General features: G+C 43.0%; 1 protein-coding gene across 4 annotated transcripts in view; it reads right to left on the reverse strand.

The window, feature by feature from the left end:
• Positions 1–16147, reverse strand: part of LOC126412197 (deoxyribodipyrimidine photo-lyase) — a 121090-nt gene that overhangs the window by 13277 nt on the left and 91666 nt on the right. The gene's annotated exons all lie outside the window — the stretch shown is intronic.

The raw sequence follows: 16147 nt of genomic DNA on the forward strand, positions 1-16147 counted from the left end.
GAAAGAGATTTTGATTTACAATCTATTTCTTTATTTTATAGCAGAAATAACTTGGATTTTGTATTATTATTAAGTGCAAATATACACTTCCAAAATATATTAACCTGATTCTAAAGAAATAAATCCCACAATTAGAAACATATGTGCGTATCTTCAATTATGTGTGTGGTGTAATATCATTATTTTTGGTAAACTGATGTGTCACCTAAGGTCTACCTGGCTGATGAATTACGACAGCCACAGTGAAATTATATGTTATTAGTTAATTTGTTTAGAAATTTAAACTGTTGGTGCTGTAACTACCAATTTTGCGTGTGCACCGCATCATAGTTCACACCTGAAGTCTCTGCTCGGTTTGACCACTAGAGGCCACCCGGCCTGCTAATAGGGCAGCAGTTGCATGTCTATACTCCATGTTGGCACTAATGTCTATATAGGCCAAACCACAAGGCTCCACCGGCCACCTGTGTATTGCTGACAGTATTGAAACTCACCTTCCATGTGTGTGTACTGTCTGGGCAATAATTTACAGTGTTCTTGGATTAGAACAATTTTTTGGTGATGAGTACGGTTTCGATTCCACACGTTCCACTTCAGTCACTGACACTTTGAGTTTAATTTCCATAGAGGCAGTGCTTAAATCTCTTCTCAAGAAACAGTGTGTGCTGATAGTTGCTATTTCCAGTTTAACAACTACAATGGCAAACCTGTAGCTCCACCAACAACATATCTGTTACCATTCCCTGGGTACAACAATCCAGCAGAAGACTGGGGTACTTATAAAAAAAAACAACTGTGACAACATTTCCAGCCATCTGCGGTACCAGACATAAACTTCTGCAAGGCCCTTTTTAGTCTTGGATTTCACTTCGCATGCATCAGGTGCTGTGTTAGCTCACCCTGTTACAAGAACCTTCAAGTCTTTCTTTCAATCAGATGTGTGTGTGTGTGTGTGTGTGTGTGTGTGTGTGTGTGTGTGTGTGTGTGTGTGTGTGACTTTCTACCTATCACTGTAAATGTACTCACATTATTGATGCTGATGTGGAGTTTTACCACTGCCAAAAGTGGGAAAAACAGTCATTCACAGCATGGGCAGCAGAACTACATGGACTTAGCCATCATCATAATTTTGTGACAAATGTTCAAAAGAAATCCTATGCGCATCAAGTGGTTTGTGGCGCAATCATACATTTCTTGATATGGAAGTTCGAGAACAAGCTCTATAGTGTGAAAATCCTATGCTTACGGAAGTATTGAACATAGTTCAGACATTTGAAGTTTCGCGGGCTGCAGGTAGTCAGATAGAAGCCTGGTCTGAAGTTTCAGGAATTAATTCCTCTCACCCCTCCAAGCCTTCAGACAGTTCGCAAGGGAATGTGGACACTACTGCAGCAGTCCAACAGATGTCTCAGCAGAATATAGATAATTGTCATTCATGACAAAAGCAGTCTGCTCCACAACAGCAACAACCTCATGCTCCACTGCCTTTGTGACCCTATTGCTTCATTTCAACACGAACAGATCACGTGTCCCGAGTGCTGGGCAATGCATGATAGATGCCAGAAGAAAGGACGTATTGCTTCCCTATGTAACACCTTTCCAAACCTGAGTGAGGACGAAACAAACGCGGATGTGAACAATGTATCAGCAGTGATGATGTCTCAAAGCAAGTTATACATTGAACAACAAATCACTGGAATGCAGATGTATTCAGGTGCAGCAGCAATGTTGGTGAATTCTCAGATTTATGTGGACTTGCAGTCTCCCCTTCTGGCTCCTGTGTCATGGAGGCTGGTGAGTGATAATGAACAGCAGATTACCAGTCTTGGAAAAAGTTTCCTGCATCTGTGACTTACAAGGCTATGATTCGTTCACAAACATTTCTAGTTGTGGACAATGCTTACACTGAAAATCTGTTTGGTTTGGAGGCTTTTAAACCATTTGGATTGTCCATCAATGATGAAGTGCATTTTGTTTCTGATCCAAGTTCCGTGTCAACCATTAGCTGCTCCCTGTGCCGAATTTTCCTCTCATTTTCTCCAGGACTTGGTTGTGTAACAGAATTTCAGGCTCATATTATGATGAAATAGTCTGCCCACTTCCATTTTTTCCTGGCCCATCTGGTATCATTAACTTTATGGAATCAAGTAAATGAAGAATATATCTAAAAACAAAGATGATGTGACTTACCAAATGAAAGTGCTGGCAGGTCGACAGACACACAAACGAACACAAACATACACACAAAATTCAAGCTTTCGCAACAAACTGTTGCCTCATCAGGAAAGAGGGAAGGAGGGGGAAGACGAAAGGATGTGGGTTTTAAGGGAGAGGGTAAGGAGTCATTCCTATCCCGGGAGCGGAAAGACTTACCTTAGGGGGAAAAAAGGACGGGTATACACTCGCACACACACACACACACACACACACACACACACACATATTCATCCGCACATATACAGACACAAGCAGACATATTTAAATGAAGAATTAGATTGCCTTCAGATCCTTGATGTCAAAAACACTGGTAGTCAAAAAACATACCAGTAAATCACAATTCTGTGGTGATATTTAAAAAATCTGTTAATGCACAGTCAATCATTGATACCTATCCTTTGCCGCACTCTGACAAGCTGTTAGTTAAACTGTCGAGAGCCATTATTTTCTAAAGACTGGCTCAGCAGAGGCTTATTTCAGTTGCTGCTCAACGAGGAGTCTAAATGCCTGCTAGTTATCAATATCCCATTTGGGCTTCATCATACCAGTGTTTGCTTTTTGGTGTGCCAAGTGCACTAGCTATTTTTCAATGCTTTTAGAGCAAATTACTGCATAAATTTCAGCCTACATCAACTGTTCACCAGACGTAGCAGTTTCTGGTGCCTCTACAGAAATAGATCTGCAGAAACTTAACACTCTATTTCCTGTTTTACAGTGTACAGGGTTAAAGTACAATTTGGACAAGATACAGTTTCTTCAACCACCCATTATTTATTAGGATTTTGAAATGTAGCATGCTGGCATTAAACTACTGCACCAGCATACTGATGCTATTGCCACGTTGCCACACCCCATGTCCATCAAGGAATTACAGGCATTTTTATGCAAAATTGCGTACTAGCACAAATTCATACTGGATGCTGCTACTCAATGCATTATTACATAAAGGTCGGCCCCTTGTCTGGTCACTTTTTAGCTAGGCTACTGCCTTGTGTTAGTGATGGACCTGTCTCAGTTTTGGCACTGTCCTTGCTCATAAGTATGTGGACGGATCTGAATGCCCTATTGCATTTGCCTCTAAATCCTTAAATTCTGCATAATAGCATTGTTCTCAGATAGACAAAGAAGATTTGGCAACTGTGTATACTCTAAAAAAAATTCATGTTTATCTAAATGGGTTTAAGTTTCGTGCTGGACAAAGCCGCACATTGTTTACAGCAGTGGGCTCTCTTCCTGTCACAGTACAATTATGAGATACATTTTTGACCTAGTGCACAACATGTAAATGCTGACGCCTCATTACATTTGCCACTCAGTCTGGATCCAGAGTTTGACAAATAGGGATTACATTGTTTTCATTTGGATATGGAAGCTCAAAGTGTTGTGGATGGCTTCCCTATTACTAATATTGCACCTGTGGTAGCTGTGGATCTTCTTTTAAATAAAGTTGTTTCTTTTGTGCAACACAGCTGACCGGACAAACTTCCGGGACATGCTTCTGATCCTTTTAGAATTTATTTAGCATCACAAAATTGTCTTTCTGTTTGGGATGGAGTGCTGCTGTTAGCTACAGAGGGCACCGATCCCCTGGTTGTAGTCCTGTCCACCCTTGAGTGTGAGGTTATGCGTTCATTAGATGTGGACCACTGGAGTGTGTCATGTACAAAAGCGTTAGCAATCAGACTCTTTTGCCCAGACACAGATGGGCAAATAGTACGAGTTGCTGCAGCCTGTCCATGTGCCACCCATCAGGCAGCTCCCTGTGCTTTTTTGACACCGTGGCCAGACCCACAGCAGCCTTCAAAACAATGAAATTAACACAAGAAGATTTACTAATAATTGTGGAGTTCCTGTGGAATTATTAAGAGAATTACATCTAGAAAATGGGAAGAACTCAACCAGAGGAGAATAGACATCCTCTTTAATTCTTAAGGAACAGTGAGTGGATTGCTGACCTTCAAGCACTAGCAAGACTTGCAGGTTCAAGTGTTGTTTTACACAAAATTACAGTGATGTTATGCTATGTGACATAATCATGCGAAATGTGTCTGATGTCTGCTTACATGCTGCTATATAAAATTGTCAGACCTGGATCGGAAAACGGTTCTGTCAATTATAGTATCTGCAAGTTTTGTAGACAGAACTGAAGTTTATTTTGAGTCTCCATTAATCTCCCTTGTTCATAGTACAAGGCACTCAGTGCACAGTTATTGTTAGAGCGAACAAAAACCAGGCTCAGATTAAAGGTAAAGGTAAAGGTAAAGGTAAAGGTAAAACCTTTTGGACATGTTGTGCATGAGGTGTACATCATAATAAGCGAAGGAAGTCTTGCCCATGGTGCTTTTCTACTCATGAAAGAAAAGCATGTCCTTGTCATGAAGCACAGTGTTTCAAATGTGGTAAGTAAGGTCATATACAGACCATCTGTTTACTATACGTTGACAGGCTGACAGTCTAACACGAAGCCACTGAGTGGCTCTAAGCAAGTGAATATCGTAACGGCCCAGCTAGTGCAGCAAGCACAAATAAAGTCTCACTTTTTCACTTCACAGAAACTTGTGCAATAAGTAAAATGCACTTTTCCAACAAGGATTAGAAAAGGCTACATATTTTGAGGCATACACTAATGTTAAAGAAAGTGTGCAACCAAGATTTTATTGTGCTAGGCATGTGCACCCCACCCCAGCCCTGTCATTCTCAAAAAGCCTATCAGGAGGTTACCCACAGTAAACCCATGAACTATCATGGTTTCTTTTCCTCTCGCACAAATGGAGGAATGAATGGGCAGATTGGGATAGGGCATATTCTTTTCAAACTTTCATCTACGCGAGGCATCATTACAGTTACTGCTGGATGAGTGGTCCAGCAATATTTTCTGATTAATACTCACTTCGGATTGTTTGAGTTTCAAAGACCACCATCCACAAGTGCTTAGCTCTCACTATTTTTCAACACTTCCTGGAAAATTAATAGCCAAAGTACCATCATGTACGACCTATCCAGATGATACAGTTATCACAGGTTCAAAAAATGGTTCAAATGGCTCTGAGCACAATGGGACTTAACATCTGAGGTCATCAGTCCCCTAGAACTTAGAACTACTCAAACCTAACTAACCTAACGACATCACACACATCCATGCCCGAGGCAGGATTCGAACCTGCAACCATAGTGGTTGCACGGTTCCAGACTGAAGCACCTAGAACCCCTCGGCCACACTGGCCGGCTGTCACAGGTCTTCCGCAGGCTGAACATCTGGCAAATTTAGAGTGTTGATTTCAAGTTCTCACATAGGCTAGCTTAAAGAACAACACGGAAAAGTGCTCCTTCTCCCACAAAGAACTTTAATATTTACAAAATGTCATAAATTCACTGGGTATTCCTCATGCTAATTCATAATTGTCTGTGATCAAAGATTTGTCAGTGCCCCCTAACATAGGGGAGTTACAGGGTGTCATGGGAAAATTAACATATCACATTAAGCTTACTGCTAATTTTGTGCAAACTGCTGCTCTGCTGCACCAGAAATGTCAGCAGTTAAAGGATGCTCTGTTAAGTCATCATTGCCTAGTTCATTCTGGCTCCTGTTGCACTACCTGTGGCTGCATTTGTTTACAGGATTGGAGCAATGCTCTATCATCTGATGGGCCCATTGCACAAAGCACAGTTCAATTATGGTAAACTTGAAAAACTACTGTGTTGTCAAGTTCCACAAAAATTTGTACTGTTGAAAGCTCTTTTTGATTACCTATCATTGGCCTTTAACAACTTTGTTCAATCCTTCAAAGACTGTTTGACCATGGATATCACAAACATTGGAACACTAGGCTCTGTTATTGTCTAATTATCAATACAAGTTATTGTACAGGCACTGTCTTGTCATCTCAGTTACCAGTTAGCATCACCATCCGATTCGACTCAGGAATCATGTTATCAAACTGACACTCAAGTTTCTGGAATTCTTTAAAATTTTCCTCTTCATTTTTGGAATATTGCTGGAGCAACTGCTTCTGACCCAGCTCTTCATGTAGTTTTGCAATGTGTGTGTCACAGGTGACCACATAGTTTGAAAGAAATTCCCCACTCATACTGCTACTTTTTGAAGTTTGCACAAAGTAAGTCACCCAATATTATTGTACTTGACAGGACATGGACGCCCAAATTCAGCAAATGACCTCTTGTTGCACAGTTTGTGTGGGGCATCAGTCTGCTCTGCCACAATGCTTTTTTTCAGTGGCCACATCTGCCCAGAAGGTGGCAACACTTCCACATAAATTTCACAAGTCAATTCTGATACACACGAAGATTGTTGGTGGTAGATGCATACAGATAGTTTCTATTTGTAGCCCCCCTGACTTCCACCACTGCTGCCAATTCTGTATAGGCTTTGTCCTCTATTTTCTGTCTCTAATGTCTTACTGAGGTCCTTGCCTCAGACAATGGACCACAGTTCCTGTCAGCCAATGTTAAACAGTTTTGTGGTGAGAATGGCTTGCGCATCATGTCACTAGTGGTCATTTTCGTCCTCAATCTACTGGTGAAGCTGAACAGTTTGAACATTCAAAAGTCACATGGAGAAACTCAGTTCCTGCCACACCTGGGAGCAAGCTTATAGATTTTTCTTTCCTCCTACTGCTCTTTGCCACACGACGTGGAGTCGCTGGCAGAAGTACTATATGGTCATCATCATAGTACCTGATGCGTCTTCTACAGTTGCCATGGACATACAGAGTGAGCACAAAGTATTGCCCTGATTATAAAAATTTATAACAAAATAACCACTAGACATAATACAGTACATGAATAGCTATCATTGTGTTGTGCAATTTTAAATTTATGTCATCCCTCATAAGACATGGGTATCTTCTAAAGATAATTATTCTGTATGAAAGAGTTTTACTGAAACTGAACTAATAAACCACATATGTTGTAGCCTCCACTCAACCTCCCCCAGACAGCAAATGTATGGAATGTTGCCCAGGTTTGCTACAACATAAACAAAATGGTCTATGACTACTCTATACTAAATTCTTTGTATTAGATTTTGAATAACTAACTGGTGAAGAACTCCCAAAGAATGTGTGCAAATTAAAAAGCTTTCCATATCATTCTTTAACATGATGTTCAGGGTGAAGTAATGGCCAAATTTTTTACATAAGAAATGTTCTAAAATGTATTCTGGGATTATTACTATTTTATTATTATTAAACTAATTTAAAGTTAGAGGGAGACAGTTAACACTAACTTGCCATTTTGGATATGGATCTGTGCAATCTTTTCAGAGAACATGTATTATGAGCACTGGCATGACCATGGAATGTGCAACTCAGACCAACTTTTATCTTATGCTCTGCAGGTGGTTCACTACCACCTGTGAGTGTAAGCAGCAAAAGTAGTCTGATGCTGGCAACTGCTCTGGTGGACTTCTCCAGTATATATTATATGTCTCTGCATCATGAGTGTGTTTAACGATCAACAGAAAACATCCGTAAAAACATTCTATGATGTGTCTAACAACAGTGTTTTAGTACTTGACAAAACTGAAACAACATAAAACAAATATGAAAATAACAAATGCTACTTTCGGGTTTGTAGGAAACGGAATTATTCTTGGATTAAGCAGGAAAGTCATCAGGGTACCTCATCAACGAAGACATGCAACAAGAATCATCATAATCACAGTACCGGAGACAATTTAGGTTGTAAATGTCAACATGCAATAAGTTGCAGAAAGCATAGCTAACAATGCAAAAATGAGGGGTGTGGTGATGGAATGTTAATTAGTTTACAATGGATGATCCTAAAATACAGTTGTCACTTGCCAAGTAATTCATATAACTAGTTATGAAAATTTAAAGATTTTACTTTCTCGGTGTTTTAACTTTTTATGTGGTATTTAGTGCTTGTATAATCATTAAAAAAAAAAGGTGCAATATTGTGAAAAATAAATGAATGCTTTAATGTAAAAACTAGGTAAACAGGTCACCATTCTTTAACTGCAAATCCTTTCAATGGGCAACATTCCATTCAGATAAAAATATTTTCTGAGGAGAAAACATTTCGTTTGTTCTTTGATCAAATGAATGAACTAAAAATGATGTTAGAATAATGTTACAACAAAAATGATATTAAAATAGTGTCACAAAAAAAAAACAGCCATATTTATTACAAGGGAGAGATCACCAGGGATGAGATTGACTCTTCGAAACCACCTATATGGTGGTGCATATTAGGGAAGTATTACACACTGCAGCCATTCACTCCAATGGGACTGTCGTTTGCAAGTAATCAATGAAAAAAATCTTGTGATATTCTAGAGCCTTGAAAATACCATGTATTTTTGAAACAATGCTTTAACTTAAGAGCCTAATTGCTTAACAGGTATGATGAAGGATGTGGGAATGAGGCCTGCTGGGAGCCAATTATACAGAGGGGTCCAAAAAAATGTATCCACTATTTAAAGGTCCATAACTGGCAAACTAATTGACATAGTTGTCTCATCTTTGGTAGTGTAATAGTTTGTAGTTCCGGCAATCGCCACACAAGCGTTGTATTGTTCTGTCAAATGACAGTCGCCAAATGATCAGTATTTTATTCTTAGTTGCACCTAGTTACTCGAGTAAACATGGCTGGCGCAAGGCTTACATTCGATGAAAGGAGTCAGTTTTGAAGTGGTATTTTAAGAATGAAAACATTAATGAGGTTCAACGGCAATGGTGAAATCAGTATCAAACAGAGCCACCAACATGTTTAACGATTCATCGCATTCGAGAGAAATTTGAAGCCGAAGGCTGTGTTAAAAATGTACACAAACAACGATCTTGATGACCTGTAACAGCAGCAAGTCCAGCTAACTCCCGTTGTGTGTTACAACAATTCACTTGCTCACCACAGAAATCTGTGAGACAGTGTGCCCGTCAAACTGGAGTGAGCCGTTCAAGCGTTCGGCGAATTTTGAAGACAGCAAAGTGGAAGTGCTACATCCCACGATTGCTACATGCAATGAGAACCAGGATGACCCAGATCGTAGAATGGAGTGCTCTGAGTGGTTTACTAACATGGTGCACTAGGATGAAGAGTTTGCAGAGATGATTGTGTGGTCTAATGAGGCACAGTTCAAACTCAATGGTACAGTAAATCACCACAATTGCATCTACTGAGCTGCCAAAAATCCGAATGTCCATGTAGATAAAGCCGTGAATTTGCCAGGAGTAAATGGGTGGTGTGGGTTGTCTTACTGGGGCTTGATTGGGCCACTCTTCTTTGACTGCACAGTTACCAGTGAGGTGTACCTTCAGAAGCGTCAGACATCCATTTTACCTGCCATCCGAGACTTGTATGGAGACAGAAGAGTTTACTTTCAACAAGATGACGCCCCAGCCCACTACCAAAATCGTGTTAGGGCGTATCTCGATGAAAATCTACCAGGAAGATGGATATGCCATAGAGGTGTTGTGGAGTATCCACCACATTCCCCAGACCTAGCTCCTCTGGACTTTTACCAGTGGAAAATACTTAAGGACGTCGTTTATCTACAAAAGCCACGCACATTGGATGAACTTCGAGAATCCATTGTACATGCATGTTCAAATATACAATTGAACACGTTGCAGTCAGTAGATCGTGCTGCAGTTCGGCGGCATCGTTTGTGTGTGGATGTTAATGGTGGCTATTTTGAACACCTACAGTGATATCTTTAAGTTGGACTTCCACCAAAAATAAGACAACTCCGTCAATTAGTGGATACATTTTTTTGGACCCCCGTGTATTTTAATCTATTGAACTTTTTAATACTTGTATATTTAAATACACAACAAAGCTATTAAACATGAACCTAAATTACTTCAAAATAAAGATGAAAATGTAATCAAAATCCAATCAATTTCACATGGCTGGGATGGAGCAAAGTTATGTAGTAATAAGACAATATTTTACTCGTGGGTTCTCCTCCTCCTGCTGCTGCTGCTTCTTGGTGAGTAGACTTTTTTATCCATCCAATTACATTTATATTTTCAAAAATTAATTACTTTCATTGATATGTAAACAATATTTCGTAAGATTAATTAAGTGTGCTGCCTTTCGACTTTGCTAAAGAAAAAGTGTAATTGCAGCAAAGGTACTGTTTATATTTTGTCCATGGTGCAAGAGGTTGATTGATTGACTGATTATTTAATTGAGATGGGTTATGGGAGCAAACGGCGAGGTCATCAGTCCTGCGATTCCGAAGTGAGTCACAGAAGAAAGAGGTTCTGCTAAAAGTGGACAGATCCACATCAGGGGAGTCAAATTATAAAATAATGATCATCAAACACGCACAGTAAAGGCATAAAAGCTGAGACTAAATCTAAAAACTGAAAAAAAAGGAGGGTGGAAATGGGGTTACAGAGTCAGAACACTGTAAAAGAAGTCCCAACTACAACCAACCTGCCCCTGCTCCAAGACTAAAGTGAGAGCCTTATATCTGAAAATAAAAACCACTTTCACAGAGGAAACTGAGGACCAGTTCAACCATCCGTGGATTGTCTGCTAATATTAAATTTAAGGAATCGGGAAGACTCTTAACACGAAGGGCCAAAAGAAGGGACTATTCCTCCAATATGTGCGATATCATCAGTCTGGCTCCACAACCACACTGTGGGGGAGGGGGGGTTGTTACGTATGAGGAAACAATGGGTGAGCTGGGTATGACCAATGCGTAAACGGCATAAAACAGTGGGCTCCTTCCGAGAGAGTGGAAGGAAGAGCACCAAACTGCAGTAGACTCCTTGATCGTGCAGAGTTTATTACTATGAACAGTAACGCTCCAGGTGGCATTCCACTTTTGGGCACAGAGAGATTTGACATAGATCCACATATCCACAGCTGGAATCATTAAAGAAAATGGGGCGGGGGTTAAGTATCTGCTTCTCTTGCAGAATGGTCATAGTTCATTCCCTGATATGCCCACATGACTTGGGACCTACAAAAAGACAACTGAACAGACGGCATGCTCAAAGGCAGGGAGAAGGTCATGGACAGCAGAGACCAAAGGGTGAAGAGAGCAACATCGGTTGATTTCCTGCAGGCTGCCCATGGAGTCTGAACAAATTAAAACACTGTGGAGGGAGGCCTGAGAAATAAAAAGGAGGGCCCTATGAATGGCTGGAAGCTCTGCTGTGAACACACTACATGATCCCGGCAATAAATGGTGTTCGAAGCCAGTAGGAAATGTGAAAGCATATCCCACCTTATCGATTGTCTTAGAACCATTAGTGTAAAAGATGGTGCACCCTGGAACTCTGCAAGGATGGCATATACACAATGCCGGTAAACCATAGGAGCGACAGAACCCTTGAATAGGTCAGTCCTAATCCGTAGTATAGGCACTATTCAAGTGGGGGCGGGGGGTGGGGAGGGGGGGGGGGGGGGTTTATGCGAGGAAAGGCAGGGGACGGAGTCCAGAGTGTGGATTCCCGCTTCTATGAGGAGACTATCAACACGACTAATGTGAAAGGCACCAACAGCCGGATGCACCCCACAATGATGGATAGGGTCAAGGAGTTTCAAAGTGAAAGGAGTTGCTGAGCCATAAACCTGACTACCATAATCTAGTACGGACAAGACCAGAGCACAGGAAAATAGAAGAATGGAACAGTCTGCACCCCACGATGTGTGGGCCAGGAGGCGGAGAGCACTAAGCTTCTGCATACAAGTAGTCTTTAGGTGGCGAATATGGAGCAGCCACGTCAGCTTGTCATCAAAAGTAAGGCCCAAGAAATGGAACTGTGCTACAACATTGAGGAGTTGGTTGCTTAAATAAAGTTCGGGATCGGGGTGTACTATGGGTCTATGACAAAAATGCATAATGCACATTTTGGAGGGGGAAAACTGGAAGCCATGGGTGGTAGCTCACACAAAGGCCTGTCAGGTAGTGCCCTGAAACTGGTGCTCAGCAGATACTACCTAGTGGGAGCTGCACCAGATCCAAAAATCATAGACGTACAATGCCGGGGTAACCAGAGGCCCAACAGAGGTCACAAGCCCATTGATGGCAATGAAAAAGAGTGTGATACTTAGCACAGAACCCTGTGAGATACTATTCTCCTGAATCTGAGTGGTGCTGAGTGAAGTGCCAACTCGAACCCGAAAAAGACAATGAGATGAAAACTCAGAGATAAAAATGGGAAGGGGACCACAGAAGCCCCTGTCATGGAGGGTAACTAATATGTGATGGTGCCAAGCCATGTCATACGCCTTATGTATGCGACAAGGTGCTAGCGTTGAGTAAAAGCCTGTCGAATGGCTTATTCCAACTGGAGTAAATGGTCAGTTGGAAATCGCCATGCCCAGATGCCAGACTGATACGGGGAAAAAAGGCCCCGAGATTCGAGTGCCCAACATAATCTGAAGCTGACCATCCTTTTGAGAAGTTTAAAAAGTACATTCATCAGGATAATGGGGCAGTAGCTGTCTAGAGGCGTTGGATTTTTCCTGGGCTTAAGGACGGGGATATCTATACTGTCTTGCCATTGGTGTTGCCTCTGGAGAAGATCCAAGTGTTGGATCGTCTGGCTGTGGATGGAATCTGGGCCTCAGGCTGCGTCTCATGAAAAGCTAAGAGCCTGCACCAATTCCTATTCAGTGAAGGGTGCATTATAGGGCTCAACATGGTGCAGGATGAAACAGATGGGGGTTTGTTCAACTGTGTGTTACTGCCAGAGAAAGGTAGTAGGGTAGGAAGAGGACGACAATGCCATCGCAAAGTGAGTTGCGAGATGCTCTGCAAGGACCAATGGATCAGTGCACAGAGCACCTTGGAGGTTCAGACCTGGACAGTTGACTGTCACTGGCAGCCCAGAAGTTTACGGAGCTTGGACCGAACCTGCAATGAAGAGGCATATGTCCCCAGGGAGGAAACATAGCACTCCCAGCATTCCTTTTCACTCTGTTTAATAAGGTAGCGACCTTAGCACGGAGACGCTTAAAAGTGAGGAGGCTGGTCTGTGAAGCTTAAATCACTGCAGTGCCCGTAGGCAGTCCTGGACTGCGACTGCGACATCCTTTGTCCACCACGGAACCGGTGAATGACAAGGGGGACCTGTAGATAGGGGGACAGCAGTCTCAGCATCATGAAGAATAGTGGCAAAGATGCCTTGCACCACTATATCAATGGAATTTGAGATGGAGGTGTCACAGTTCACAGCAGACATATATAAAGGCCAACTGGCCCTGCGGAATGCCCAACTTGGGGGCCTGTCTGCCTGGTGGCAGCAGGGAAATGATACAATCACCAGAAAGTGGTCGTTGTCACAAAGGTCATCATGGGATGACACATGTAGGGGAGCCACGAGGGTACGGGAGGAGATCGTGAGATCGATAGCAAAGAAGGTGCCATGAGTGGCACTGAAGTGGGTAGGGGAACCATAATTGAGGAGACACAAATTGAGGTCCGTGATAAGTTGGTCAATTAGGATACTCCTACCCACTGAAGTGACACTCCCTCACAGTGGGTGGTGGGCACTGAGGTCCCCAAGGAGGAGAAACAAGGGTGGGAGATGCTGGATTAAAGTAGACGGTCCTACATAAGAAAATGGCCTACTTGGAGGGAGGTAGACATTGCAAATGGTGATTGTCAGAGTCGTTTGCACTTGAACCACTTTCGCTTCCAAGTTGGTACGTATGGGGACTCAGTCATTAATGACATCGGAGCGAATCTAAGTGCAGAGCCCACCAGTTTCGACAGAATGCCCGATAACCACAAAATGTTTGAGAGTGGCCATCAAGGAAATGTGTTTCTTGAAGAACAAGACAGAATGCAGAATAGGAGGAGATAAGACGTTGAATTTCTGGTAGGTGACGATAGTATCCATTGCAATTCCACTGGATGATTGTGTGGTGAGAGTCCAAGGTAGACATGAAGAAGCTGAGGAGGAGGTCAGGTCACTCTGTCAGTAATCACTGACAAGGATGCGAAATAAATAAGATGTCAGACTCAGGTTGCACAGAGGTCCCTTCTCTTGGGATTTATGTTTCTTCGTCTCTTTCTGAGGTGGAGAAGAATAGGGCAGAGGGGGAGTACAGGCTTCTAGAACACCTAGAACTGAAAGAGAGCAAGTGACCTTGGGATGTACATGGCCCTTTGGTGGTAAGAGTCTTCTGGCCTGAGAGACACCAGGTAGAGGGCTCCCGAGAGGGAGCCCAATTCCAGGCAAATGCCGAAGAAGGGGGGCACTTCTTTGGCCAGGAGGGGAATGGCTCCCTAATGGGAGGTTGTAGTGAACTGCAGAGGAGGGGGAGGGGAGAGAGGGACGTGGCTGGGTTAAGGACAAAGGAGGAGGAGAAAATGAAGTAACAGAGGCAAGATAGTGACACTGGATGGAGTCTCTAATACTTTTGGTGAGCCTCAGCACAAGACAGGTGGTCAAAGGACTTGTATTCTTGGATCTTCTTCTCTCTCTTGTAAGCTGGGCAATACGGCGAGCGAGGGGAGTGGCAGTCAGCATAACTGACACACACACAGGCGGCGGAACACAGGGACTTCCCTCATGGAGTGAGTGGTCACCACACACAGGGTCTGCCATACACCGGGAAGTCATATGTGCAAAACACAAGCACCCAAAGAACCACATAGGTGGAGGGGCGTACAGCTTCACATCACATCTGTAGCACATTATCTTGACCTTCTCTGGGAGGGTATCCCCCTTGAAAGCCAGAATGAAGGCACCAATATCGGTGCAGTTGTCTTTGCGACCCTTCTGCACACGTCGAACAAAATGAACGCCACGCTGCTCTAGATTCGCCCATAATTCCTCATCAGTCTGCAAGATGTGGTCCCTATGAAAAATTACTGCTTGGACCATATTCAGAGATTGGTGAGAAGTGATAGACACTGGGACATTGCGAAGATGATCACAGGCATGAAGAGCTGCGAATTTCGAAGGGGGGGGGGGAAGAAGCTTTGATCAACAGGGAGCCCAGCCGCATCTTACTAAAACACTCCACTTCACCAAACTTGTCCTCAGTATTTTCCACAAAAAATAATGGCTTTGTGGCGGTGAATGTGTCCCCATCCACCCTAGTAAAGGCGAGGTAATGGGGAGAAGTGTTTCAACCCAAGACGGCGAGCCTGGCCCTCCTCCCATGGTGTAGCCCAGAAAGGGAAAGTTGCCAGGTCATATGAAGCAGCATTCAATGATCCTTCACCATTCAAAGAGATAGCTGTTAGAGATTTTTGCAGCTCGATACGCTTCATGCGCCAATCCGCCCTGATACCAAGGGCTCTCCCCATGGGCACCACCCAGCCAAAGCAAGGGCTGCCTGGCATGGTGGTCATTGCTGGAAGTTCTGATGCTCCAAGAAAATAAGCAACCACTCCTTGGCATACGTGGAAAGGGGACAGCACAGGTAGTATCAGTAATGTGATCCCTGTGTTGTTGGGGGGCTAAGCCATATGGGTACATAACAGCTCCATCACAAAGACTGGCTACACGTGTTGCTGACCTAGCAGGGGGAAAACGCCCTACAGGGGGGGAAGGGAGAAGGGAAGGAAGAGGGGGAGCAGAATCCAGACTCCAGATGCTGGGGAGGGAGTTCTTCGCCATATGACACACACTAAAAACATGAAATTTTGAAGCAGAGGTCAAACCTCAAGTGGGGACCTAAATGACAAAAAGGCTGAAAGAACAGGCAAAAGAAACAAAATTGCAACCAATACAGGAAACCAGGTGAATAGTCAGGTCGACATAAATCATAACACCGAGGGAGGGGAAGGAGGTGGCAATGGGGAAGAAGCGAGGATCGGGAGGGAGGGCAAGGTGAAGGAAATGGAGCCAGGCAAGGAAGAATTGACTGCAATAGCTCGGGGCCCCGTGTGCGCCATGCATAAACTCACGGAAGAATCATGAGCTCCTTGGGGAGATGGTGCAAGACGATTTTATGTTTTAATTGGCTG

Source organism: Schistocerca serialis, chromosome 1 (genome assembly GCF_023864345.2).
Source record: "Schistocerca serialis cubense isolate TAMUIC-IGC-003099 chromosome 1, iqSchSeri2.2, whole genome shotgun sequence".
Taxonomy (NCBI): Eukaryota; Metazoa; Arthropoda; class Insecta; order Orthoptera; family Acrididae; genus Schistocerca; species Schistocerca serialis.